At 51.3% G+C, this 27,169-nt stretch overlaps 11 non-coding genes and 1 pseudogene across 11 annotated transcripts; 11 read left to right on the top strand and 1 right to left on the bottom strand.

The window, feature by feature from the left end:
• The first annotated feature begins 814 nt into the window (after positions 1–814).
• LOC148151167 (5S ribosomal RNA) lies at positions 815–933 on the top strand. The gene has a single exon (XR_015755794.1). It is a non-coding gene; the product is annotated as a 5S ribosomal RNA (ribosomal RNA).
• A 1,546-nt stretch (positions 934–2,479) lies between these two features.
• On the top strand, positions 2,480–2,598 carry LOC148151166 (5S ribosomal RNA). The gene has a single exon (XR_015755793.1). It is a non-coding gene; the product is annotated as a 5S ribosomal RNA (ribosomal RNA).
• A 1,546-nt stretch (positions 2,599–4,144) lies between these two features.
• Positions 4,145–4,263, top strand: LOC148151165 (5S ribosomal RNA). The gene has a single exon (XR_015756457.1). It is a non-coding gene; the product is annotated as a 5S ribosomal RNA (ribosomal RNA).
• A 1,546-nt stretch (positions 4,264–5,809) lies between these two features.
• On the top strand, positions 5,810–5,928 carry LOC148151164 (5S ribosomal RNA). The gene has a single exon (XR_015755311.1). It is a non-coding gene; the product is annotated as a 5S ribosomal RNA (ribosomal RNA).
• Positions 5,929–7,474: 1,546 nt separating this feature from the next.
• On the top strand, positions 7,475–7,593 carry LOC148151163 (5S ribosomal RNA). Its single transcript, XR_015756456.1, has one exon. It is a non-coding gene; the product is annotated as a 5S ribosomal RNA (ribosomal RNA).
• Positions 7,594–9,139: 1,546 nt separating this feature from the next.
• LOC148151162 (5S ribosomal RNA) lies at positions 9,140–9,258 on the top strand. The gene has a single exon (XR_015755310.1). It is a non-coding gene; the product is annotated as a 5S ribosomal RNA (ribosomal RNA).
• Positions 9,259–10,799: 1,541 nt separating this feature from the next.
• On the top strand, positions 10,800–10,918 carry LOC148151161 (5S ribosomal RNA). The gene has a single exon (XR_015756455.1). It is a non-coding gene; the product is annotated as a 5S ribosomal RNA (ribosomal RNA).
• A 1,547-nt stretch (positions 10,919–12,465) lies between these two features.
• Positions 12,466–12,584, top strand: LOC148151160 (5S ribosomal RNA). Its single transcript, XR_015755680.1, has one exon. It is a non-coding gene; the product is annotated as a 5S ribosomal RNA (ribosomal RNA).
• A 1,547-nt stretch (positions 12,585–14,131) lies between these two features.
• LOC148151159 (5S ribosomal RNA) lies at positions 14,132–14,250 on the top strand. Its single transcript, XR_015756453.1, has one exon. It is a non-coding gene; the product is annotated as a 5S ribosomal RNA (ribosomal RNA).
• Positions 14,251–15,796: 1,546 nt separating this feature from the next.
• On the top strand, positions 15,797–15,915 carry LOC148151158 (5S ribosomal RNA). The gene has a single exon (XR_015756452.1). It is a non-coding gene; the product is annotated as a 5S ribosomal RNA (ribosomal RNA).
• Positions 15,916–17,464: 1,549 nt separating this feature from the next.
• Positions 17,465–17,583, top strand: LOC148151157 (5S ribosomal RNA). The gene has a single exon (XR_015756451.1). It is a non-coding gene; the product is annotated as a 5S ribosomal RNA (ribosomal RNA).
• A 9,477-nt stretch (positions 17,584–27,060) lies between these two features.
• LOC148151156 (5S ribosomal RNA) lies at positions 27,061–27,169 on the bottom strand (annotated as a pseudogene).

The raw sequence follows: 27,169 nt of genomic DNA, 5'->3' as shown, positions 1-27,169 counted from the left end.
ATGTCTCTCCTCAAATTTGGAGACCAGAACTGCACACAGTACTCCAGGTGTGGTCTCACCAGGGCCCTGTACAGCTGCAGAAGGACCTCTTTGCTTCTATACTCAATCCCTCTTGTTATGAAGGCCAGCATGCTATTAGCCTTCTTCACTACCTGCTGTACCTGCATGCTTACCTTCATTGAGTGGTGTACAAGAACCCCCAGATCTCTCTGTACTGCCCCTTTACCTAAATTGATTCCACTTAGGTGGTAATCTGCCTTCCTGTTCTTGCCACCAAAGTGGATAAGGATCCATTTATCCACGTGAAAGTGCATCTGCCATGCATCTGAGCACTCACCTAACTTGTCCAGGTCACCCTGAAATCTCCTAACATCCTCATCAGATTTCACCCTGCCACCCAGCTGATGAAATTTGCGAATGTTATTGCTAATACCATCTTGTATATCCTGAAGATAGATTGTAAAAAGCTGCGGTCCCAGTACTGATCCGTGCGGTACCCCACTGGTCAGTGCCTGGCATTCCGAAATGGAGGGGTGGAGGAGTGTGGAAGGATGAGAGAATGCAGGCTGCGGCCCTATGAAGCAGGGGGAGGGCTTGCAGTTGGCCTGTGTGGGGATGTGGGAGACTACAGGAGCCTGGTGGGCAAGGGCTGGCTGAAAGGCAGCTGGAGGGACGGAGGGAGGGAAGCACGCACGGAGGAGGAAGAGCAAAGAGAAAAGAGAAAAAAAAGCCAAAGGGGATAAAGAGAAAGAGCAAGAAAGAAAATGTGGCTGGCCAGCACGCCTTGAAGTAGGGAGAAAAGGCAGGGGCCAGCACCTACGGCCATACTAGTCTGCAAACGCCCGATCTCGTCTGATCTCGGAAGCTAAGCAGACTCAGGCCTGGTTAGTACTTGGATGGGAGACCGCCTGGGAATACCAGGTGCAGTAGGCTTTTTCCGCCAGCAGTGGCTGCTCAAGTCACCCCTCTGCACTTGTCTTGTGCCAGGCAATGGAGCGGCAGGTTATTTTTGCTGCTGCTGCTGTGCCTGGCATCAGTCTCCTGCAGGCACGAGACACGGAGGGGAGGAGAGCGGAGCGCTGCCAAAATCAGCAAGAAAGGCGGAAAGAAAGGGATTGGGGCTGCACGCTGTCTGCGGGTGGCAGTCAGGAAAGGCGGACAATAGACAATAGGTGCAGGAGTTGGCCATTCTGCCCTTCCAGCCTGCACCACCATTCAATATGATCATGGCTGATCATCCTTAATCAGTATCCTGTTCCTGCCTTATCTCCATAACCCTTGATTCCACTATCCTTGAGAGCTCTATCCAACTCTTTCTTAAATGAATCCAGAGACTGGGCCTCCACTGCCCTCTGGGGCAGAGCATTCCACACAGCCACCACTCTCTGGGTGAAGAAGTTTCTCCTCATCTCTGTCCTAAATGGTCTACCCCGTATTTTTAAGCTGTGTCCTCTGTTTCGGCACTCACCCCGCAGCGGAAACATGTTGCCTGCCGCCAGAGTGTCCAATCCTTTGATCATCTTATATGTCTCAACCAGATCCCCTCTCAGTCTTCTAAACTCAAGGGTACACAAGCCCAGTCGCTCCAGTCTTTCAGTGTAAGGTAATCCCGCCATTCCAGGAATTGACCTCGTGAACCTACGCTGCACTCCCTCAATAGCCAGAATGTCTCTCCTCAAATTTGGAGACCAGAACTGCACACAGTACTCCAGGTGTGGTCTCACCAGGGCCCTGTACAGCTGCAGAAGGACCTCTTTGCTTCTATACTCAATCCCTCTTGTTATGAAGGCCAGCATGCTATTAGCCTTCTTCACTACCTGCTGTACCTGCATGCTTACCTTCATTGAGTGGTGTACAAGAACCCCCAGATCTCTCTGTACTGCCCCTTTACCTAAATTGATTCCACTTAGGTGGTAATCTGCCTTCCTGTTCTTGCCACCAAAGTGGATAAGGATCCATTTATCCACGTGAAAGTGCATCTGCCATGCATCTGAGCACTCACCTAACTTGTCCAGGTCACCCTGTAATCTCCTAACATCCTCATCAGATTTCACCCTGCCACCCAGCTGATGAAATTTGCGAATGTTATTGCTAATACCATCTTGTATATCCTGAAGATAGATTGTAAAAAGCTGCGGTCCCAGTACTGATCCGTGCGGTACCCCACTGGTCAGTGCCTGGCATTCCGAAATGGAGGGGTGGAGGAGTGTGGAAGGATGAGAGAATGCAGGCTGCGGCCCTATGAAGCAGGGGGAGGGCTTGCAGTTGGCCTGTGTGGGGATGTGGGAGACTACAGGAGCCTGGTGGGCAAGGGCTGGCTGAAAGGCAGCTGGAGGGACGGAGGGAGGGAAGCACGCACGGAGGAGGAAGAGCAAAGAGAAAAGAGAAAAAAAAGCCAAAGGGGATAAAGAGAAAGAGCAAGAAAGAAAATGTGGCTGGCCAGCACGCCTTGAAGTAGGGAGAAAAGGCAGGGGCCAGCACCTACGGCCATACTAGTCTGCAAACGCCCGATCTCGTCTGATCTCGGAAGCTAAGCAGACTCAGGCCTGGTTAGTACTTGGATGGGAGACCGCCTGGGAATACCAGGTGCAGTAGGCTTTTTCCGCCAGCAGTGGCTGCTCAAGTCACCCCTCTGCACTTGTCTTGTGCCAGGCAATGGAGCGGCAGGTTATTTTTGCTGCTGCTGCTGTGCCTGGCATCAGTCTCCTGCAGGCACGAGACACGGAGGGGAGGAGAGCGGAGCGCTGCCAAAATCAGCAAGAAAGGCGGAAAGAAAGGGATTGGGGCTGCACGCTGTCTGCGGGTGGCAGTCAGGAAAGGCGGACAATAGACAATAGGTGCAGGAGTTGGCCATTCTGCCCTTCCAGCCTGCACCACCATTCAATATGATCATGGCTGATCATCCTTAATCAGTATCCTGTTCCTGCCTTATCTCCATAACCCTTGATTCCACTATCCTTGAGAGCTCGATCCAACTCTTTCTTAAATGAATCCAGAGACTGGGCCTCCACTGCCCTCTGGGGCAGAGCATTCCACACAGCCACCACTCTCTGGGTGAAGAAGTTTCTCCTCATCTCTGTCCTAAATGGTCTACCCCGTATTTTTAAGCTGTGTCCTCTGTTTCGGCACTCACCCCGCAGCGGAAACATGTTGCCTGCCGCCAGAGTGTCCAATCCTTTGATCATCTTATATGTCTCAACCAGATCCCCTCTCAGTCTTCTAAACTCAAGGGTACACAAGCCCAGTCGCTCCAGTCTTTCAGTGTAAGGTAATCCCGCCATTCCAGGAATTGACCTCGTGAACCTACGCTGCATTCCCTCAATAGCCAGAATGTCTCTCCACAAATTTGGAGACCAGAACTGCACACAGTACTCCAGGTGTGGTCTCACCAGGGCCCTGTACAGCTGCAGAAGGACCTCTTTGCTTCTATACTCAATCCCTCTTGTTATGAAGGCCAGCATGCTATTAGCCTTCTTCACTACCTGCTGTACCTGCATGCTTACCTTCATTGAGTGGTGTACAAGAACCCCCAGATCTCTCTGTACTGCCCCTTTACCTAAATTGATTCCACTTAGGTGGTAATCTGCCTTCCTGTTCTTGCCACCAAAGTGGATAAGGATCCATTTATCCACGTGAAAGTGCATCTGCCATGCATCTGAGCACTCACCTAACTTGTCCAGGTCACCCTGTAATCTCCTAAGATCCTCATCACATTTCACCCTGCCACCCAGCTGATGAAATTTGCGAATGTTATTGCTAATACCATCTTGTATATCCTGAAGATAGATTGTAAAAAGCTGCGGTCCCAGTACTGATCCGTGCGGTACCCCACTGGTCAGTGCCCGGCATTCCGAAATGGAGGGGTGGAGGAGTGTGGAAGGATGAGAGAATGCAGGCTGCGGCCCTATGAAGCAGGGGGAGGGCTTGCAGTTGGCCTGTGTGGGGATGTGGGAGACTACAGGAGCCTGGTGGGCAAGGGCTGGCTGAAAGGCAGCTGGAGGGACGGAGGGAGGGAAGCACGCACGGAGGAGGAAGAGCAAAGAGAAAAGAGAAAAAAAAGCCAAAGGGGATAAAGAGAAAGAGCAAGAAAGAAAATGTGGCTGGCCAGCACGCCTTGAAGTAGGGAGAAAAGGCAGGGGCCAGCGCCTACGGCCATACTAGTCTGAAAACGCCCGATCTCGTCTGATCTCGGAAGCTAAGCAGACTCAGGCCTGGTTAGTACTTGGATGGGAGACCGCCTGGGAATACCAGGTGCAGTAGGCTTTTTCCGCCAGCAGTGGCTGCTCAAGTCACCCCTCTGCACTTGTCTTGTGCCAGGCAATGGAGCGGCAGGTTATTTTTGCTGCTGCTGCTGTGCCTGGCATCAGTCTCCTGCAGGCACGAGACACGGAGGGGAGGAGAGTGGAGCGCTGCCAAAATCAGCAAGAAAGGCGGAAAGAAAGGGATTGGGGCTGCACGCTGTCTGCGGGTGGCAGTCAGGAAAGGCGGACAATAGACAATAGGTGCAGGAGTTGGCCATTCTGCCCTTCCAGCCTGCACCACCATTCAATATGATCATGGCTGATCATCCTTAATCAGTATCCTGTTCCTGCCTTATCTCCATAACCCTTGATTCCACTATCCTTGAGAGCTCTATCCAACTCTTTCTTAAATGAATCCAGAGACTGGGCCTCCACTGCCCTCTGGGGCAGAGCATTCCACACAGCCACCACTCTCTGGGTGAAGAAGTTTCTCCTCATCTCTGTCCTAAATGGTCTACCCCGTATTTTTAAGCTGTGTCCTCTGTTTCGGCACTCACCCCGCAGCGGAAACATGTTGCCTGCCGCCAGAGTGTCCAATCCTTTGATCATCTTATATGTCTCAACCAGATCCCCTCTCAGTCTTCTAAACTCAAGGGTACACAAGCCCAGTCGCTCCAGTCTTTCAGTGTAAGGTAATCCCGCCATTCCAGGAATTGACCTCGTGAACCTACGCTGCATTCCCTCAATAGCCAGAATGTCTCTCCTCAAATTTGGAGACCAGAACTGCACACAGTACTCCAGGTGTGGTCTCACCAGGGCCCTGTACAGCTGCAGAAGGACCTCTTTGCTTCTATACTCAATCCCTCTTGTTATGAAGGCCAGCATGCTATTAGCCTTCTTCACTACCTGCTGTACCTGCATGCTTACCTTCATTGAGTGGTGTACAAGAACCCCCAGATCTCTCTGTACTGCCCCTTTACCTAAATTGATTCCACTTAGGTGGTAATCTGCCTTCCTGTTCTTGCCACCAAAGTGGATAAGGATCCATTTATCCACGTGAAAGTGCATCTGCCATGCATCTGAGCACTCACCTAACTTGTCCAGGTCACCCTGTAATCTCCTAAGATCCTCATCACATTTCACCCTGCCACCCAGCTGATGAAATTTGCGAATGTTATTGCTAATACCATCTTGTATATCCTGAAGATAGATTGTAAAAAGCTGCGGTCCCAGTACTGATCCGTGCGGTACCCCACTGGTCAGTGCCTGGCATTCCGAAATGGAGGGGTGGAGGAGTGTGGAAGGATGAGAGAATGCAGGCTGCGGCCCTATGAAGCAGGGGGAGGGCTTGCAGTTGGCCTGTGTGGGGATGTGGGAGACTACAGGAGCCTGGTGGGCAAGGGCTGGCTGAAAGGCAGCTGGAGGGACGGAGGGAGGGAAGCACGCACGGAGGAGGAAGAGCAAAGAGAAAAGAGAAAAAAAAGCCAAAGGGGATAAAGAGAAAGAGCAAGAAAGAAAATGTGGCTGGCCAGCACGCCTTGAAGTAGGGAGAAAAGGCATGGGCCAGCGCCTACGGCCATACTAGTCTGAAAACGCCCGATCTCGTCTGATCTCGGAAGCGAAACAGACTCAGGCCTGGTTAGTACTTGGATGGGAGACCGCCTGGGAATACCAGGTGCAGTAGGCTTTTTCCGCCAGCAGTGGCTGCTCAAGTCACCCCTCTGCACTTGTCTTGTGCCAGGCAATGGAGCGGCAGGTTATTTTTGCTGCTGCTGCTGTGCCTGGCATCAGTCTCCTGCAGGCACGAGACACGGAGGGGAGGAGAGCGGAGCGCTGCCAAAATCAGCAAGAAAGGCGGAAAGAAAGGGATTGGGGCTGCACGCTGTCTGCGGGTGGCAGTCAGGAAAGGCGGACAATAGACAATAGGTGCAGGAGTTGGCCATTCTGCCCTTCCAGCCTGCACCACCATTCAATATGATCATGGCTGATCATCCTTAATCAGTATCCTGTTCCTGCCTTATCTCCATAACCCTTGATTCCACTATCCTTGAGAGCTCGATCCAACTCTTTCTTAAATGAATCCAGAGACTGGGCCTCCACTGCCCTCTGGGGCAGAGCATTCCACACAGCCACCACTCTCTGGGTGAAGAAGTTTCTCCTCATCTCTGTCCTAAATGGTCTACCCCGTATTTTTAAGCTGTGTCCTCTGTTTCGGCACTCACCCCGCAGCGGAAACATGTTGCCTGCCGCCAGAGTGTCCAATCCTTTGATCATCTTATATGTCTCAACCAGATCCCCTCTCAGTCTTCTAAACTCAAGGGTACACAAGCCCAGTCGCTCCAGTCTTTCAGTGTAAGGTAATCCCGCCATTCCAGGAATTGACCTCGTGAACCTACGCTGCACTCCCTCAATAGCCAGAATGTCTCTCCTCAAATTTGGAGACCAGAACTGCACACAGTACTCCAGGTGTGGTCTCACCAGGGCCCTGTACAGCTGCAGAAGGACCTCTTTGCTTCTATACTCAATCCCTCTTGTTATGAAGGCCAGCATGCTATTAGCCTTCTTCACTACCTGCTGTACCTGCATGCTTACCTTCATTGAGTGGTGTACAAGAACCCCCAGATCTCTCTGTACTGCCCCTTTACCTAAATTGATTCCACTTAGGTGGTAATCTGCCTTCCTGTTCTTGCCACCAAAGTGGATAAGGATCCATTTATCCACGTGAAAGTGCATCTGCCATGCATCTGAGCACTCACCTAACTTGTCCAGGTCACCCTGTAATCTCCTAAGATCCTCATCACATTTCACCCTGCCACCCAGCTGATGAAATTTGCGAATGTTATTGCTAATACCATCTTGTATATCCTGAAGATAGATTGTAAAAAGCTGCGGTCCCAGTACTGATCGGTGCGGTACCCCACTGGTCAGTGCCTGGCATTCCGAAATGGAGGGGTGGAGGAGTGTGGAAGGATGAGAGAATGCAGGCTGCGGCCCTATGAAGCAGGGGGAGGGCTTGCAGTTGGCCTGTGTGGGGATGTGGGAGACTACAGGAGCCTGGTGGGCAAGGGCTGGCTGAAAGGCAGCTGGAGGGACGGAGGGAGGGAAGCACGCACGGAGGAGGAAGAGCAAAGAGAAAAGAGAAAAAAAAGCCAAAGGGGATAAAGAGAAAGAGCAAGAAAGAAAATGTGGCTGGCCAGCACGCCTTGAAGTAGGGAGAAAAGGCAGGGGCCAGCGCCTACGGCCATACTAGTCTGAAAACGCCCGATCTCGTCTGATCTCGGAAGCTAAGCAGACTCAGGCCTGGTTAGTACTTGGATGGGAGACCGCCTGGGAATACCAGGTGCAGTAGGCTTTTTCCGCCAGCAGTGGCTGCTCAAGTCACCCCTCTGCACTTGTCTTGTGCCAGGCAATGGAGCGGCAGGTTATTTTTGCTGCTGCTGCTGCTGTGCCTGGCATCAGTCTCCTGCAGGCACGAGACACGGAGGGGAGGAGAGCGGAGCGCTGCCAAAATCAGCAAGAAAGGCGGAAAGAAAGGGATTGGGGCTGCACGCTGTCTGCGGGTGGCAGTCAGGAAAGGCGGACAATAGACAATAGGTGCAGGAGTTGGCCATTCTGCCCTTCCAGCCTGCACCACCATTCAATATGATCATGGCTGATCATCCTTAATCAGTATCCTGTTCCTGCCTTATCTCCATAACCCTTGATTCCACTATCCTTGAGAGCTCTATCCAACTCTTTCTTAAATGAATCCAGAGACTGGGCCTCCACTGCCCTCTGGGGCAGAGCATTCCACACAGCCACCACTCTCTGGGTGAAGAAGTTTCTCCTCATCTCTGTCCTAAATGGTCTACCCCGTATTTTTAAGCTGTGTCCTCTGTTTCGGCACTCACCCCGCAGCGGAAACATGTTGCCTGCCGCCAGAGTGTCCAATCCTTTGATCATCTTATATGTCTCAACCAGATCCCCTCTCAGTCTTCTAAACTCAAGGGTACACAAGCCCAGTCGCTCCAGTCTTTCAGTGTAAGGTAATCCCGCCATTCCAGGAATTGACCTCGTGAACCTACGCTGCATTCCCTCAATAGCCAGAATGTCTCTCCTCAAATTTGGAGACCAGAACTGCACACAGTACTCCAGGTGTGGTCTCACCAGGGCCCTGTACAGCTGCAGAAGGACCTCTTTGCTTCTATACTCAATCCCTCTTGTTATGAAGGCCATGCTATTAGCCTTCTTCACTACCTGCTGTACCTGCATGCTTACCTTCATTGAGTGGTGTACAAGAACCCCCAGATCTCTCTGTACTGCCCCTTTACCTAAATTGATTCCACTTAGGTGGTAATCTGCCTTCCTGTTCTTGCCACCAAAGTGGATAAGGATCCATTTATCCACGTGAAAGTGCATCTGCCATGCATCTGAGCACTCACCTAACTTGTCCAGGTCACCCTGTAATCTCCTAAGATCCTCATCACATTTCACCCTGCCACCCAGCTGATGAAATTTGCGAATGTTATTGCTAATACCATCTTGTATATCCTGAAGATAGATTGTAAAAAGCTGCGGTCCCAGTACTGATCCGTGCGGTACCCCACTGGTCAGTGCCTGGCATTCCGAAATGGAGGGGTGGAGGAGTGTGGAAGGATGAGAGAATGCAGGCTGCGGCCCTATGAAGCAGGGGGAGGGCTTGCAGTTGGCCTGTGTGGGGATGTGGGAGACTACAGGAGCCTGGTGGGCAAGGGCTGGCTGAAAGGCAGCTGGAGGGACGGAGGGAGGGAAGCACGCACGGAGGAGGAAGAGCAAAGAGAAAAGAGAAAAAAAAGCCAAAGGGGATAAAGAGAAAGAGCAAGAAAGAAAATGTGGCTGGCCAGCACGCCTTGAAGTAGGGAGAAAAGGCATGGGCCAGCGCCTACGGCCATACTAGTCTGAAAACGCCCGATCTCGTCTGATCTCGGAAGCGAAACAGACTCAGGCCTGGTTAGTACTTGGATGGGAGACCGCCTGGGAATACCAGGTGCAGTAGGCTTTTTCCGCCAGCAGTGGCTGCTCAAGTCACCCCTCTGCACTTGTCTTGTGCCAGGCAATGGAGCGGCAGGTTATTTTTGCTGCTGCTGCTGTGCCTGGCATCAGTCTCCTGCAGGCACGAGACACGGAGGGGAGGAGAGCGGAGCGCTGCCAAAATCAGCAAGAAAGGCGGAAAGAAAGGGATTGGGGCTGCACGCTGTCTGCGGGTGGCAGTCAGGAAAGGCGGACAATAGACAATAGGTGCAGGAGTTGGCCATTCTGCCCTTCCAGCCTGCACCACCATTCAATATGATCATGGCTGATCATCCTTAATCAGTATCCTGTTCCTGCCTTATCTCCATAACCCTTGATTCCACTATCCTTGAGAGCTCGATCCAACTCTTTCTTAAATGAATCCAGAGACTGGGCCTCCACTGCCCTCTGGGGCAGAGCATTCCACACAGCCACCACTCTCTGGGTGAAGAAGTTTCTCCTCATCTCTGTCCTAAATGGTCTACCCCGTATTTTTAAGCTGTGTCCTCTGTTTCGGCACTCACCCCGCAGCGGAAACATGTTGCCTGCCGCCAGAGTGTCCAATCCTTTGATCATCTTATATGTCTCAACCAGATCCCCTCTCAGTCTTCTAAACTCAAGGGTACACAAGCCCAGTCGCTCCAGTCTTTCAGTGTAAGGTAATCCCGCCATTCCAGGAATTGACCTCGTGAACCTACGCTGCATTCCCTCAATAGCCAGAATGTCTCTCCTCAAATTTGGAGACCAGAACTGCACACAGTACTCCAGGTCTCACCAGGGCCCTGTACAGCTGCAGAAGGACCTCTTTGCTTCTATACTCAATCCCTCTTGTTATGAAGGCCAGCATGCTATTAGCCTTCTTCACTACCTGCTGTACCTGCATGCTTACCTTCATTGAGTGGTGTACAAGAACCCCCAGATCTCTCTGTACTGCCCCTTTACCTAAATTGATTCCACTTAGGTGGTAATCTGCCTTCCTGTTCTTGCCACCAAAGTGGATAAGGATCCATTTATCCACGTGAAAGTGCATCTGCCATGCATCTGAGCACTCACCTAACTTGTCCAGGTCACCCTGTAATCTCCTAACATCCTCATCACATTTCACCCTGCCACCCAGCTGATGAAATTTGCGAATGTTATTGCTAATACCATCTTGTATATCCTGAAGATAGATTGTAAAAAGCTGCGGTCCCAGTACTGATCGGTGCGGTACCCCACTGGTCAGTGCCTGGCATTCCGAAATGGAGGGGTGGAGGAGTGTGGAAGGATGAGAGAATGCAGGCTGCGGCCCTATGAAGCAGGGGGAGGGCTTGCAGTTGGCCTGTGTGGGGATGTGGGAGACTACAGGAGCCTGGTGGGCAAGGGCTGGCTGAAAGGCAGCTGGAGGGACGGAGGGAGGGAAGCACGCACGGAGGAGGAAGAGCAAAGAGAAAAGAGAAAAAAAAGCCAAAGGGGATAAAGAGAAAGAGCAAGAAAGAAAATGTGGCTGGCCAGCACGCCTTGAAGTAGGGAGAAAAGGCAGGGGCCAGCGCCTACGGCCATACTAGTCTGAAAACGCCCGATCTCGTCTGATCTCGGAAGCTAAGCAGACTCAGGCCTGGTTAGTACTTGGATGGGAGACCGCCTGGGAATACCAGGTGCAGTAGGCTTTTTCCGCCAGCAGTGGCTGCTCAAGTCACCCCTCTGCACTTGTCTTGTGCCAGGCAATGGAGCGGCAGGTTATTTTTGCTGCTGCTGCTGCTGTGCCTGGCATCAGTCTCCTGCAGGCACGAGACACGGAGGGGAGGAGAGCGGAGCGCTGCCAAAATCAGCAAGAAAGGCGGAAAGAAAGGGATTGGGGCTGCACGCTGTCTGCGGGTGGCAGTCAGGAAAGGCGGACAATAGACAATAGGTGCAGGAGTTGGCCATTCTGCCCTTCCAGCCTGCACCACCATTCAATATGATCATGGCTGATCATCCTTAATCAGTATCCTGTTCCTGCCTTATCTCCATAACCCTTGATTCCACTATCCTTGAGAGCTCTATCCAACTCTTTCTTAAATGAATCCAGAGACTGGGCCTCCACTGCCCTCTGGGGCAGAGCATTCCACACAGCCACCACTCTCTGGGTGAAGAAGTTTCTCCTCATCTCTGTCCTAAATGGTCTACCCCGTATTTTTAAGCTGTGTCCTCTGTTTCGGCACTCACCCCGCAGCGGAAACATGTTGCCTGCCGCCAGAGTGTCCAATCCTTTGATCATCTTATATGTCTCAACCAGATCCCCTCTCAGTCTTCTAAACTCAAGGGTACACAAGCCCAGTCGCTCCAGTCTTTCAGTGTAAGGTAATCCCGCCATTCCAGGAATTGACCTCGTGAACCTACGCTGCATTCCCTCAATAGCCAGAATGTCTCTCCTCAAATTTGGAGACCAGAACTGCACACAGTACTCCAGGTGTGGTCTCACCAGGGCCCTGTACAGCTGCAGAAGGACCTCTTTGCTTCTATACTCAATCCCTCTTGTTATGAAGGCCATGCTATTAGCCTTCTTCACTACCTGCTGTACCTGCATGCTTACCTTCATTGAGTGGTGTACAAGAACCCCCAGATCTCTCTGTACTGCCCCTTTACCTAAATTGATTCCACTTAGGTGGTAATCTGCCTTCCTGTTCTTGCCACCAAAGTGGATAAGGATCCATTTATCCACGTGAAAGTGCATCTGCCATGCATCTGAGCACTCACCTAACTTGTCCAGGTCACCCTGTAATCTCCTAAGATCCTCATCACATTTCACCCTGCCACCCAGCTGATGAAATTTGCGAATGTTATTGCTAATACCATCTTGTATATCCTGAAGATAGATTGTAAAAAGCTGCGGTCCCAGTACTGATCCGTGCGGTACCCCACTGGTCAGTGCCTGGCATTCCGAAATGGAGGGGTGGAGGAGTGTGGAAGGATGAGAGAATGCAGGCTGCGGCCCTATGAAGCAGGGGGAGGGCTTGCAGTTGGCCTGTGTGGGGATGTGGGAGACTACAGGAGCCTGGTGGGCAAGGGCTGGCCTGAAAGGCAGCTGGAGGGACGGAGGGAGGGAAGCACGCACGGAGGAGGAAGAGCAAAGAGAAAAGAGAAAAAAAAGCCAAAGGGGATAAAGAGAAAGAGCAAGAAAGAAAATGTGGCTGGCCAGCACGCCTTGAAGTAGGGAGAAAAGGCAGGGGCCAGCGCCTACGGCCATACTAGTCTGAAAACGCCCGATCTCGTCTGATCTCGGAAGCTAAGTAGACTCAGGCCTGGTTAGTACTTGAATGGGAGACCGCCTGGGAATACCAGGTGCAGTAGGCTTTTTCCGCCAGCAGTGGCTGCTCAAGTCACCCCTCTGCACTTGTCTTGTGCCAGGCAATGGAGCGGCAGGTTATTTTTGCTGCTGCTGCTGTCCCTGGCATCAGTCTCCTGCAGGCACGAGACACGGAGGGGAGGAGAGCGGAGTGCTGCCAAAATCAGCAAGAAAGGCGGAAAGAAAGGGATTGGGGCTGCACGCTGTCTGCGGGTGGCAGTCAGGAAAGGCGGACAATAGACAATAGGTGCAGGAGTTGGCCATTCTGCCCTTCCAGCCTGCACCACCATTCAATATGATCATGGCTGATCATCCTTAATCAGTATCCTGTTCCTGCCTTATCTCCATAACCCTTGATTCCACTATCCTTGAGAGCTCTATCCAACTCTTTCTTAAATGAATCCAGAGACTGGGCCTCCACTGCCCTCTGGGGCAGAGCATTCCACACAGCCACCACTCTCTGGGTGAAGAAGTTTCTCCTCATCTCTGTCCTAAATGGTCTACCCCGTATTTTTAAGCTGTGTCCTCTGTTTCGGCACTCACCCCGCAGCGGAAACATGTTGCCTGCCGCCAGAGTGTCCAATCCTTTGATCATCTTATATGTCTCAACCAGATCCCCTCTCAGTCTTCTAAACTCAAGGGTACACAAGCCCAGTCGCTCCAGTCTTTCAGTGTAAGGTAATCCCGCCATTCCAGGAATTGACCTCGTGAACCTACGCTGCATTCCCTCAATAGCCAGAATGTCTCTCCTCAAATTTGGAGACCAGAACTGCACACAGTACTCCAGGTGTGGTCTCACCAGGGCCCTGTACAGCTGCAGAAGGACCTCTTTGCTTCTATACTCAATCCCTCTTGTTATGAAGGCCAGCATGCTATTAGCCTTCTTCACTACCTGCTGTACCTGCATGCTTACCTTCATTGAGTGGTGTACAAGAACCCCCAGATCTCTCTGTCCTGCCCCTTTACCTAAATTGATTCCACTTAGGTGGTAATCTGCCTTCCTGTTCTTGCCACCAAAGTGGATAAGGATCCATTTATCCACGTGAAAGTGCATCTGCCATGCATCTGAGCACTCACCTAACTTGTCCAGGTCACCCTGTAATCTCCTAAGATCCTCATCACATTTCACCCTGCCACCCAGCTGATGAAATTTGCGAATGTTATTGCTAATACCATCTTGTATATCCTGAAGATAGATTGTAAAAAGCTGCGGTCCCAGTACTGATCCGTGCGGTACCCCACTGGTCAGTGCCTGGCATTCCGAAATGGAGGGGTGGAGGAGTGTGGAAGGATGAGAGAATGCAGGCTGCGGCCCTATGAAGCAGGGGGAGGGCTTGCAGTTGGCCTGTGTGGGGATGTGGGAGACTACAGGAGCCTGGTGGGCAAGGGCTGGCCTGAAAGGCAGCTGGAGGGACGGAGGGAGGGAAGCACGCACGGAGGAGGAAGAGCAAAGAGAAAAGAGAAAAAAAAGCCAAAGGGGATAAAGAGAAAGAGCAAGAAAGAAAATGTGGCTGGCCAGCACGCCTTGAAGTAGGGAGAAAAGGCAGGGGCCAGCGCCTACGGCCATACTAGTCTGAAAACGCCCGATCTCGTCTGATCTCGGAAGCTAAGCAGACTCAGGCCTGGTTAGTACTTGGATGGGAGACCGCCTGGGAATACCAGGTGCAGTAGGCTTTTTCCGCCAGCAGTGGCTGCTCAAGTCACCCCTCTGCACTTGTCTTGTGCCAGGCAATGGAGCGGCAGGTTATTTTTGCTGCTGCTGCTGTGCCTGGCATGAGTCTCCTGCAGGCACGAGACACGGAGGGGAGGAGAGCGGAGCGCTGCCAAAATCAGCAAGAAAGGCGGAAAGAAAGGGATTGGGGCTGCACGCTGTCTGCGGGTGGCAGTCAGGAAAGGCGGACAATAGACAATAGGTGCAGGAGTTGGCCATTCTGCCCTTCCAGCCTGCACCACCATTCAATATGATCATGGCTGATCATCCTTAATCAGTATCCTGTTCCTGCCTTATCTCCATAACCCTTGATTCCACTATCCTTGAGAGCTCTATCCAACTCTTTCTTAAATGAATCCAGAGACTGGGCCTCCACTGCCCTCTGGGGCAGAGCATTCCACACAGCCACCACTCTCTGGGTGAAGAAGTTTCTCCTCATCTCTGTCCTAAATGGTCTACCCCGTATTTTTAAGCTGTGTCCTCTGTTTCGGCACTCACCCCGCAGCGGAAACATGTTGCCTGCCGCCAGAGTGTCCAATCCTTTGATCATCTTATATGTCTCAACCAGATCCCCTCTCAGTCTTCTAAACTCAAGGGTACACAAGCCCAGTCGCTCCAGTCTTTCAGTGTAAGGTAATCCCGCCATTCCAGGAATTGACCTCGTGAACCTACGCTGCATTCCCTCAATAGCCAGAATGTCTCTCCTCAAATTTGGAGACCAGAACTGCACACAGTACTCCAGGTGTGGTCTCACCAGGGCCCTGTACAGCTGCAGAAGGACCTCTTTGCTTCTATACTCAATCCCTCTTGTTATGAAGGCCAGCATGCTATTAGCCTTCTTCACTACCTGCTGTACCTGCATGCTTACCTTCATTGAGTGGTGTACAAGAACCCCCAGATCTCTCTGTACTGCCCCTTTACCTAAATTGATTCCACTTAGGTGGTAATCTGCCTTCCTGTTCTTGCCACCAAAGTGGATAAGGATCCATTTATCCACGTGAAAGTGCATCTGCCATGCATCTGAGCACTCACCTAACTTGTCCAGGTCACCCTGTAATCTCCTAAGATCCTCATCACATTTCACCCTGCCACCCAGCTGATGAAATTTGCGAATGTTATTGCTAATACCATCTTGTATATCCTGAAGATAGATTGTAAAAAGCTGCGGTCCCAGTACTGATCCGTGCGGTACCCCACTGGTCAGTGCCCGGCATTCCGAAATGGAGGGGTGGAGGAGTGTGGAAGGATGAGAGAATGCAGGCTGCGGCCCTATGAAGCAGGGGGAGGGCTTGCAGTTGGCCTGTGTGGGGATGTGGGAGACTACAGGAGCCTGGTGGGCAAGGGCTGGCTGAAAGGCAGCTGGAGGGACGGAGGGAGGGAAGCACGCACGGAGGAGGAAGAGCAAAGAGAAAAGAGAAAAAAAAGCCAAAGGGGATAAAGAGAAAGAGCAAGAAAGAAAATGTGGCTGGCCAGCACGCCTTGAAGTAGGGAGAAAAGGCAGGGGCCAGCGCCTACGGCCATACTAGTCTGAAAACGCCCGATCTCGTCTGATCTCGGAAGCTAAGCAGACTCAGGCCTGGTTAGTACTTGGATGGGAGACCGCCTGGGAATACCAGGTGCAGTAGGCTTTTTCCGCCAGCAGTGGCTGCTCAAGTCACCCCTCTGCACTTGTCTTGTGCCAGGCAATGGAGCGGCAGGTTATTTTTGCTGCTGCTGCTGCTGTGCCTGGCATCAGTCTCCTGCAGGCACGAGACACGGAGGGGAGGAGAGCGGAGCGCTGCCAAAATCAGCAAGAAAGGCGGAAAGAAAGGGATTGGGGCTGCACGCTGTCTGCGGGTGGCAGTCAGGAAAGGCGGACAATAGACAATAGGTGCAGGAGTTGGCCATTCTGCCCTTCCAGCCTGCACCACCATTCAATATGATCATGGCTGATCATCCTTAATCAGTATCCTGTTCCTGCCTTATCTCCATAACCCTTGATTCCACTATCCTTGAGAGCTCTATCCAACTCTTTCTTAAATGAATCCAGAGACTGGGCCTCCACTGCCCTCTGGGGCAGAGCATTCCACACAGCCACCACTCTCTGGGTGAAGAAGTTTCTCCTCATCTCTGTCCTAAATGGTCTACCCCGTATTTTTAAGCTGTGTCCTCTGTTTCGGCACTCACCCCGCAGCGGAAACATGTTGCCTGCCGCCAGAGTGTCCAATCCTTTGATCATCTTATATGTCTCAACCAGATCCCCTCTCAGTCTTCTAAACTCAAGGGTACACAAGCCCAGTCGCTCCAGTCTTTCAGTGTAAGGTAATCCCGCCATTCCAGGAATTGACCTCGTGAACCTACGCTGCATTCCCTCAATAGCCAGAATGTCTCTCCTCAAATTTGGAGACCAGAACTGCACACAGTACTCCAGGTGTGGTCTCACCAGGGCCCTGTACAGCTGCAGAAGGACCTCTTTGCTTCTATACTCAATCCCTCTTGTTATGAAGGCCAGCATGCTATTAGCCTTCTTCACTACCTGCTGTACCTGCATGCTTACCTTCATTGAGTGGTGTACAAGAACCCCCAGATCTCTCTGTACTGCCCCTTTACCTAAATTGATTCCACTTAGGTGGTAATCTGCCTTCCTGTTCTTGCCACCAAAGTGGATAAGGATCCATTTATCCACGTGAAAGTGCATCTGCCATGCATCTGAGCACTCACCTAACTTGTCCAGGTCACCCTGTAATCTCCTAACATCCTCATCACATTTCACCCTGCCACCCAGCTGATGAAATTTGCGAATGTTATTGCTAATACCATCTTGTATATCCTGAAGATAGATTGTAAAAAGCTGCGGTCCCAGTACTGATCCGTGCGGTACCCCACTGGTCAGTGCCCGGCATTCCGAAATGGAGGGGTGGAGGAGTGTGGAAGGATGAGAGAATGCAGGCTGCGGCCCTATGAAGCAGGGGGAGGGCTTGCAGTTGGCCTGTGTGGGGATGTGGGAGACTACAGGAGCCTGGTGGGCAAGGGCTGGCTGAAAGGCAGCTGGAGGGACGGAGGGAGGGAAGCACGCACGGAGGAGGAAGAGCAAAGAGAAAAGAGAAAAAAAAGCCAAAGGGGATAAAGAGAAAGAGCAACAAAGAAAATGTGGCTGGCCAGCACGCTTTGAAGTAGGGAGAAAAGGCAGGGGCCAGCGCCTACGGCCATACTAGTCTGAAAACGCCCGATCTCGTCTGATCTCGGAAGCTAAGCAGACTCAGGCCTGGTTAGTACTTGGATGGGAGACCGCCTGGGAATACCAGGTGCAGTAGGCTTTTTCCGCCAGCAGTGGCTGCTCAAGTCACCCCTCTGCACTTGTCTTGTGCCAGGCAATGGAGCGGCAGGTTATTTTTGCTGCTGCTGCTGTGCCTGGCATCAGTCTCCTGCAGGCACGAGACACGGAGGGGAGGAGAGCGGAGCGCTGCCAAAATCAGCAAGAAAGGCGGAAAGAAAGGGATTGGGGCTGCACGCTGTCTGCGGGTGGCAGTCAGGAAAGGCGGACAATAGACAATAGGTGCAGGAGTTGGCCATTCTGCCCTTCCAGCCTGCACCACCATTCAATATGATCATGGCTGATCATCCTTAATCAGTATCCTGTTCCTGCCTTATCTCCATAACCCTTGATTCCACTATCCTTGAGAGCTCTATCCAACTCTTTCTTAAATGAATCCAGAGACTGGGCCTCCACTGCCCTCTGGGGCAGAGCATTCCACACAGCCACCACTCTCTGGGTGAAGAAGTTTCTCCTCATCTCTGTCCTAAATGGTCTACCCCGTATTTTTAAGCAGTGTCCTCTGTTTCGGCACTCACCCATCAGCGGAAACATGTTGCCTGCTGCCAGAGTGTCCAATCCTTTGATCATCTTATATGTCTCAACCAGATCCCCTCTCAGTCTTCTAAACTCAAGGGTACACAAGCCCAGTCGCTCCAGTCTTTCAGTGTAAGGTAATCCCGCCATTCCAGGAATTGACCTCGTGAACCAACGCTGCATTCCCTCAATAGCCAGAATGTCTCTCCTCAAATTTGGAGACCAGAACTGCACACAGTACTCCAGGTGTGGTCTCACCAGGGCCCTGTACAGCTGCAGAAGAACCTCTTTGCTTCTATACTCAATCCCTCTTGTTATGAAGGCCAGCATGCTATTAGCCTTCTTCACTACCTGCTGTACCTGCATGCTTACCTTCATTGAGTGGTGTACAAGAACCCCCAGATCTCTCTGTACTGCCCCTTTACCTAAATTGATTCCACTTAGGTGGTAATCTGCCTTCCTGTTCTTGCCACCAAAGTGGATAAGGATCCATTTATCCACGTGAAAGTGCATCTGCCATGCATCTGAGCACTCACCTAACTTGTCCAGGTCACCCTGTAATCTCCTAACATCCTCATCACATTTCACCCTGCCACCCAGCTGATGAAATTTGCGAATGTTATTGCTAATCCCATCTTGTATATCCTGAAGATAGATTGTAAAAAGCTGCGGTCCCAGTACTGATCCGTGCGGTACCCCACTGGTCAGTGCCTGGCATTCCGAAATGGAGGGGTGGAGGAGTGTGGAAGGATGAGAGAATGCAGGCTGCAGCCCTATGAAGCAGGGGGAGGGCTTGCAGTTGGCCTGTGTGGGGATGTGGGAGACTACAGGAGCCTGGTGGGCAAGGGCTGGCTGAAAGGCAGCTGGAGGGACGGGGGACCTGCGGAGTGCCTGTAGATTTTTCTACAGAGACGTGGGACTCAGGAATCTAGAGACCGGAGCTCGTCTGTGCGGGATTTTGCAGAGACCGTGTTTGCGGAGGAACGTGGACCTACGGGGTGCCTGTGATCTGTTTCACAGAGACGTAGGACACAGGAATCCAAAGACCGGGGGTGCCTGCAAAGGGACCTGGGAGATCACGGGACTGAAGGTCCGGGAATTGGCTAAATAGTGATAGATTCTCATGGGATAACACAGGAATCTCCGATTTTACAAAATCCTCGGCAATGGGAAATAAGGGATCCAAGGCGAATAAGGGAAAGGTAGACTTGAGCGAAGACAATGAAAAATACCCCGGGGTACCTGACGATAGTCCGTTAGGAATAATGTTAAATAATTGGGATCAGGGTAGGAGAAAAGGAAAATCTAGAAAGAAGATGGTGAGATACTGTCAAACGTGGTCCCAAACACCTATTCAGGGAGACTCAGTGTGGTGGCCTAAATTCGGCACTGATGAAGACTGGGTCCGGCAAGCTCTAATTTTATATGTCAATTCGAAACCTAATGTTACTCGGGGGGAAAGTGATTACGCCCTTTGTTGGCTGCCAGTCACACTATCTTGCAAAATGAAGGTAACCAATGAAGACTCGAAAGGGCAGAAAGAATGGGAACCTTTAGATCACTTACCGCCGCCCTACGTGACCCCGTCGGCCCCGCAAAATGGTCCTTCGGGTGGCGACGATTCAGGGGAAGGGGAAGAAAGCGGGGAGGAACCACCAGGTGCCTCAGGAGTACAGACTAGATCTCAAGCTGAAAAGAGTCACAGACGGAACTCTGTCCCGATTGCAAGAATGAATCCACTCCGGGAAGTGCCCATGGGAGGTGCGGAAGGAGGGACGGGATATGTGAACGTCCCCTTAACGAGTACTGAAGTACGGAATTACAAGAGGGAGATGAAGGGCCTACTGGAGGACCCCATGGGCCTGGCTGAACAATTAGATCAGTTCCTGGGGCCAAATACTTATACGTGGGATGAGATGTATTCCATCATGGGAACATTGTTCTCTAGCCAGGAGCGACAGATGATACGTCAAGCTGCGCTGTTGGTCTGGGAGAGAGAGGGAGGAGCAGGAGGGGAGCAGAAATTTCCCCTCACCGACCCCGAGTGGGATTAGCAAACGGAAGAAGGAAGACGCAACATGAGGGATATGCGGGAATATTGGATAAAAGGAATAAGGCAGGCAGCCCAGAAGGGGCACAATTTTACCAAGGCCTTTGGGAATCATCAAAACCCGGAAGAAACCCCTACAGACTCCCTAGACAGGATTAGGAAGAACTTGCAGCAGTTCGCTGGGGTGGACCCTGAGACGGAAGTGGGACAGCAACTCATACGGGTAGAGTTTGTGTCAAAAGCCTGGCCGGACATACGAAAGAATTTAGAGATGATTGGGATAGTAAACCTCTGAGTGAACTGCTACGGGAGGCGCAAAAGGTGTTTGTGAGAAGGGACGATGAGAAGCAAAAGAAGGCGACAAAGATAATGATGCAGACGGTGCAACAAGTGACAGCTGGAAGGAGGGAAAAGGGGGAGCCGTGGCAGGAACCGGAAAGGGGAGAGTCGTCTCAAGAGCAGAGAAAAAGAGGACCGGGGCCGGAACAAAGGAAGGGTGGAGGAACTCGAGGCCGCGACAGGGAAATGAAGAGGATACTCAGATGTTACTACTGTAATGAAGAGGGACATTTTAAGCGAGAGTGCCCCCGCTACAAGCGGGAAGTGCGGTCGTAGATGGCGCAACGAAACGGACGATCGAGTCCGGACGACTGCCCGGGAAGTGGTCAGCCCAATCCTGTGAGTTGTACGCCCTCCAGAGGGCCCTGAAGTTGTTGGAGGGGGAAGTGGGGACCATATATACTGACTCAAAGTATGTATACGGAATTGTTCATACTTTCGGGAAAATCTGGAAAGAGCGAGGATTGATAACTTCCCGGGGAAAAGAATTAGCTCACGAACAAATGATCAGCCTCACGTTGGAAGCCCTGGCGTTGCCTACAGAACTCGCAGTAGTCCATGTACCCGGTCACCAGAAGGGGTCGACACCGGAAGCGGTGGGAAACCGGCTGGCAGATGAGGAAGCCAAGCGGGCAGCGGTCGAAAAATCCGTCCAATTATTAACATTAATACCGTTGAGGGAAGGGCTCGCTAAACAACCCGTCTTCACCCAGGGGGAGATTGATAAAATGGATCAATTGGGTGCCCGGCTAGAAACTAACGGGAAGTGGACGGTTCCTGATGGGAGACAAGTACTAAACAAACAGATCACCCGGAGTATTCTGCACCGATTACACCATCAGACCCACTGGGGGGTGCAAGCCATGTGTGACACGATCCTGAGAGACTATGTATGCAGGGGGATATACACATTAGCCCAACAAGAGGTAGTCGGATGCCCCACTTGCCAGCGAATTAACAAGAAAGCCATGCGTTCTATGCCAGCTGGTGGTCAGCCCCTAGCGATTAGGCCATTTCAGAGGATCCAAATTGACTTTACAGACTTACCCCCAGTACAGAGATGGAAGTATCTGCTAGTAATAGTAGACCATTTCACTCACTGGGTAGAGGCTTTCCCAACCGCCAAAGCCGATGCACCAACCGTGGCCCGTCTATTGTTAGAGAACATAATCCCGAGATATGGCATGATGGAATCTATAGACTCAGACTGCGGGACACATTTTATTTCTCGGCTACACCATTTGATCTGTACTGCCCTGGGTATCCAATGGAAATTCCATGCACCCTGGCATCCCCAGAGCTCGGGTCGAGTGGAGAGAATGAATGGCACACTCAAGACCCAATTGTCTAAGCTGATGTTAGAAACTAAGTTACCATGGCCAAAGTGCCTTCCTATTGCCCTATTGAGAATACGTACAGCACCTCCCCGGAATATCAGGGTCTCCCCCTATGAGATGCTGTTCGGATTACCATATTGGAGTAAGGTTGATGGGTGTCCCACTCTACAAGGGGGAGATGTATTTGTCAGAGACTATTTACTGGCCTTATCCCGTTCTTTTGCAGAACTCCGGAGGAAGGGTCTCCTGGCTCAAACTCCGCCGCTCGACTTCCTCTTACATAAGGTGGAGCCCGGAGATTGGGTACTTGTAAAGACCTGGAGGGCCGAAAAGCTCCAGCCGCAGTGGGAAGGACCGTTCCTGGTCCTGTTATCAACTGAAGCCGCTGTTCGGACGAAAGAAAAAGGTTGGGCCCATGCATCGAGGATAAAGGGGCCTGTTCCGCCAGAAGGAGAGAGCACTTGGACATGCGGGCCAGGGGACAAGCCATTGGTGGTAAAGCTGAAAAGACAGCGACAATGAACTCTACCTGGACTGTATTGGTGGGGATATTGATCAGTTTACTCCTGTATGTGGGGGAGGGCGAGGGGAGATGTGACAAATGTCGGACTACGGTGAGGCTTGGGAGTCAGATCTACACGGGATCATTTGTGTCTCACTCCCATGTGAACGATTGGTGTTACGATGTGAATGCACGGCAAGAATGTTGGGAGGGTGGAAAACCCTATTATCAAGTGTATAATAAAGGGTACAGTGGCAAAGTCCGTGGATGCCCTAAAAATGACCGCTGGGTGTGTGTTAACAAAGATGGGCAGTGGGGCCTACCCTCCGTGTTGCTCAGAGAGCAGATTGACAGAGTCAAGGAGACCAGAGTTCAGAACACTGAACGGGAGTTAGAGAAAGAGAACGACCGTCAGAGAACGGTCATTGTCTCTAAAGTGCCATCTATATACAAAGAGGTCGAAGAGCAGATTGAGCTCCCTGATGCAACACAAAACCTGTTTATTGATCTCACCTCTAGGATTGCCACTGTTTTAAATGTTAGCAATTGCTGGGTTTGTGGGGGGGCACATATGTCAGAACAATGGCCGTGGACTGGGCAAAGCTTAGACATATGGGAATTGCTTCAATACAATTGGACACATGTCAACGAAAGGAAAAGCCAGGGGTGAAGACTGACAAATAGCCCTGAGGGCCAGTTATGTGTTGAAGGCAAGGGGACCGTGGAGGTAGGAATTAGTCCCTGTCAGAGTGTATTGAATGCCACCACACAAGTATGGTGGCCTGAGAGTATTGCTTGGTACATTGCAAACCGAGATCGTCAAAATTGCATTCGGTTACGTTCTGATTCCTCCTCTTACCGATGGCTGACCCTTCCGATGGCATGAAAAGAGTGTGGAGCGGTGGTTGTCAGGGGAATCAATGCTGGAATAATCCTGTCCAGACTCTGCCACGGGGCCAACAATCCGAATACTGGAATTGCAGTGGTCCTGGTCCTTATGAGGGCGTCCCTGGGGTAAAGGAGTTGTGGGATGCCGTTGTGAGGCAGGGAGGGCCTGCTCCAGATGGCCTATTTTGGATATGCAGTAATCAGGCATATTCCAAACTGCCCATGGGATGGTCTGGAGTATGCTTCCTGGGTCTAATAAGACCTGAATTCTTCCTATTACCCCAGGAGGAAGGCGATGATTTGGGAGTTAAACTCTTTGACTCCCTGCGTAGGTCGCCAAGGGATATCCAAGTCGGTGATTGGGGGGATGAGTGGTCACCGGCCCGGATTATTGAATACTACGGGCCTGCTACGTGGGCACAGGATGGATCATGGGGATACCGTACTCCTATCTATATGTTAAACCGAATTATCAGGCTCCAAGCAGTCGTAGAGGTCATTACTAATCAGACCGCCCTGGCCCTGGAGTTGCTGGCTAAGCAGCAGGATCAGATGAGGGCTGCTATATACCAAAACCGGCTTGCCTTGGATTATCTGTTGGCCTCGGAAGGGGGCGTGTGCGGGAAGTTTAACCTGACTAACTGCTGTCTGAAAATTGACGATAATGGTAAAGCGGTTTTGAAGATTTCCGATGAAATTCGGAAACTGGCCCATGTGCCGGTTCAATCCTGGCGCCCTCTTGGTGGCATCGGATGGTGGGATGGTCTCCTAGGTGGTAGTTGGTGGCGCACGGCGTTACTGGTGGCTGGGGGGGGCGTAATGCTTCTACTCATCTTACCCTGCCTGATCCCCTGTGTTCAATCTTTAATCCAGAAAAATATTTCCCAACTCCAGGCAGTGGCGGTACCCCAACATGGAACGCAGGAACGTAAGGTGCTGTTGCTGCGAAAGACCAAGGATTTCCCGGGCCCCTGATGGGAGGACGCTTATCTTTGTCATGCACATCTTAAAAACAGAAAGGGTGGAATTGTGAGAGACGATTTCGGTACAAATAGTTAAGATGTGCATGACCTCAGAGTCTAAGGGGAATAGAGCCGTGGGGGTAGGGTAAAACATGCTTCTCTATAATAAAGGACGAGACATCTGCTGCTACAGAGTAGAAAAACAAGTCCTTGATTGATAAGACCACTAACTCTGACAGAGAAGAATAAGTCCTTGACTGATAAGACTACAGGGTAGAAAAACAACTCGGGAAACTGTTGCAGACTTTGTGAGAATGTGAACCTCGTGACTCTTTAGAGCTATAGGGGGGAGGGACTTGTACTGTATTTAATCAGAAACATTGTTAGCCTGGCGCGCCTTTTTTTTCAAGGATGCCCAACTCTGCAGACTTGTTAATAAAACTTTGTTTTCCTGAATTTGTCTAGAGCGATTATTGAGAAGCGATTTTCGTTTCTAACACTGAGTCTGCTTCGTTTCCGAAATCAGACGAGATCGGGCGTTTTCAGACTAGTATGGCCGTAGGCGCTGGCCCCTGCCTTTTCTCCCTACTTCAAGGCGTGCTGGCCAGCCACATTTTCTTTGTTGCTCTTTCTCTTTATTCCCTTTGGCTTTTTTTTCTCTTTTCTCTTTGCTCTTCCTCCTCCGTGCGTGCTTCCCTCCCTCCGTCCCTCCAGCTGCCTTTCAGCCAGCCCTTGCCCACCAGGCTCCTGTAGTCTCCCACATCCCCACACAGGCCAACTGCAAGCCCGCCCCCTGCTTCATAGGGCCGCAGCCTGCATTCTCTCATCCTTCCACACTCCTCCACCCCTCCATTTCGGAATGCCAGGCACTGACCAGTGGGGTACCGCACGGATCAGTACTGGGACCGCAGCTTTTTACAATCTATCTTCAGGATATACAAGATGGTATTAGCAATAACATTCGCAAATTTCATCAGCTGGGTGGCAGGGTGAAATGTGATGAGGATGTTAGGAGATTACAGGGTGACCTGGACAAGTTAGGTGAGTGCTCAGATGCATGGCAGATGCACTTTCACGTGGATAAATGGATCCTTATCCACTTTGGTGGCAAGAACAGGAAGGCAGATTACCACCTAAGTGGAATCAATTTAGGTAAAGGGGCAGTACAGAGAGATCTGGGGGTTCTTGTACACCACTCAATGAAGGTAAGCATGCAGGTACAGCAGGTAGTTGTTGGGGAGATTTCACTGCGGTGTTTAATGTAGGGCTAGGGAGGGTGACACTTCCAGCCCTGAAATGGTTAACAACAGCCAAGCGAGCTGCTGCAGGCGACTGCATGACTGCTGGAGCTTGTAAGGGATATGCATAATGTTAATTAAATCTTGGAGCCTGTAAATACCAGCCAGTATCAATTGCCCCATCGAAACTCGGGATTAATAAAGAAACTGATCGGAATCTGTAACTGTTAGACAAGTGTGAATTGCTCTATCGGAACCTGTAACTAGTGAGTGTGAATGGCTCTATTTAAGTCTAAAGTTGATAAGTGTAATTGACAATTTAGTTAAACTAAAACTATTGAAAATGGCTAGCCTGTCAGACGCATAGTAATTCCTTGACACAATGGACTATTGAATACGGGATTGGAACCGCACCCGGGGATGGCTGAGCCATTGTCAAGCACAGCAGGAGCTGGACAGGCACTTCGATGCGGCCAATAGGAGGACGGATCCCCAGCGCGCACAGATGAATGGACCAATGGGGAAGGCGAACTGACCGGGGACTCCAGGCAGCGCGAAGTATAATTGTGTCAACTTTGAACGGGAAGGGAGAACGCCTTCTCCAACGAATGCATGCTTGTAGATTCGTTGTATCAGTTAGGATTCTGTGAATAAACTGCTGTCTGCGTCTAATCATAGTTGCCAGTGTGAGTCTCTCCTTCCAAAAGAACACGCAAAGACGGGACCCTCCGGGTCCGTCTTAACATAGTGAAGAAGGCTAATAGCATGCTGGCTTTCATAACAAGAGGGATTGAGTATAGAAGCAAAGAGGTCCTTCTGCAGCTGTACAGGGCCCTGGTGAGACCACACCTGGAGTACTGTGTGCAGTTCTGGTCTCCAAATTTGAGGAGAGACATTCTGGCTATTGAGGGAATGCAGCGTAGGTTCACGAGGTCAATTCCTGGAATGGCGGGATTACCTTACACTGAAAGACTGGAGCGACTGGGCTTGTGTACCCTTGAGTTTAGAAGACTGAGAGGGGATCTGGTTGAGACATATAAGATGATCAAAGGATTGGACACTCTGGCGGCAGGCAACATGTTTCCGCTGCGGGGTGAGTGCCGAAACAGAGGACACAGCTTAAAAATACGGGGTAGACCATTTAGGACAGAGATGAGGAGAAACTTCTTCACCCAGAGAGTGGTGGCTGTGTGGAATGCTCTGCCCCAGAGGGCAGTGGAGGCCCAGTCTCTGGATTCATTTAAGAAAGAGTTGGATAGAGCTCTCAAGGATAGTGGAATCAAGGGTTATGGAGATAAGGCAGGAACAGGATACTGATTAAGGATGATCAGCCATGATCATATTGAATGGTGGTGCAGGCTGGAAGGGCAGAATGGCCAACTCCTGCACCTATTGTCTATTGTCCGCCTTTCCTGACTGCCACCCGCAGACAGCGTGCAGCCCCAATCCCTTTCTTTCCGCCTTTCTTGCTGATTTTGGCAGCGCTCCGCTCTCCTCCCCTCCATGTCTCGTGCCTGCAGGAGACTGATGCCAGGCACAGCAGCAGCAGCAAAAATAACCTGCCGCTCCATTGCCTGGCACAAGACAAGTGCAGAGGGGTGACTTGAGCAGCCACTGCTGGCGGAAAAAGCCGACTGCACCTGGTATTCCCAGGTGGTCTCCCATCCAAGTACTAACCAGGCCTGAGACCACTTAGCTTCCGAGATCAGGCGTTTTCAGACTAGTATGGCCGTAGGC

Source organism: Chiloscyllium plagiosum, unplaced genomic scaffold (assembly GCF_037043375.1).
Source record: "Chiloscyllium plagiosum isolate Xiang-an unplaced genomic scaffold, Cpla_swu_hap1 HiC_scaffold_3, whole genome shotgun sequence".
In the NCBI taxonomy this organism is placed as follows: Eukaryota; Metazoa; Chordata; class Chondrichthyes; order Orectolobiformes; family Hemiscylliidae; genus Chiloscyllium; species Chiloscyllium plagiosum.
The sequence above is the reverse complement of the archived record's forward strand: the minus strand, read 5'-3'. Positions and strand labels throughout refer to the sequence as shown.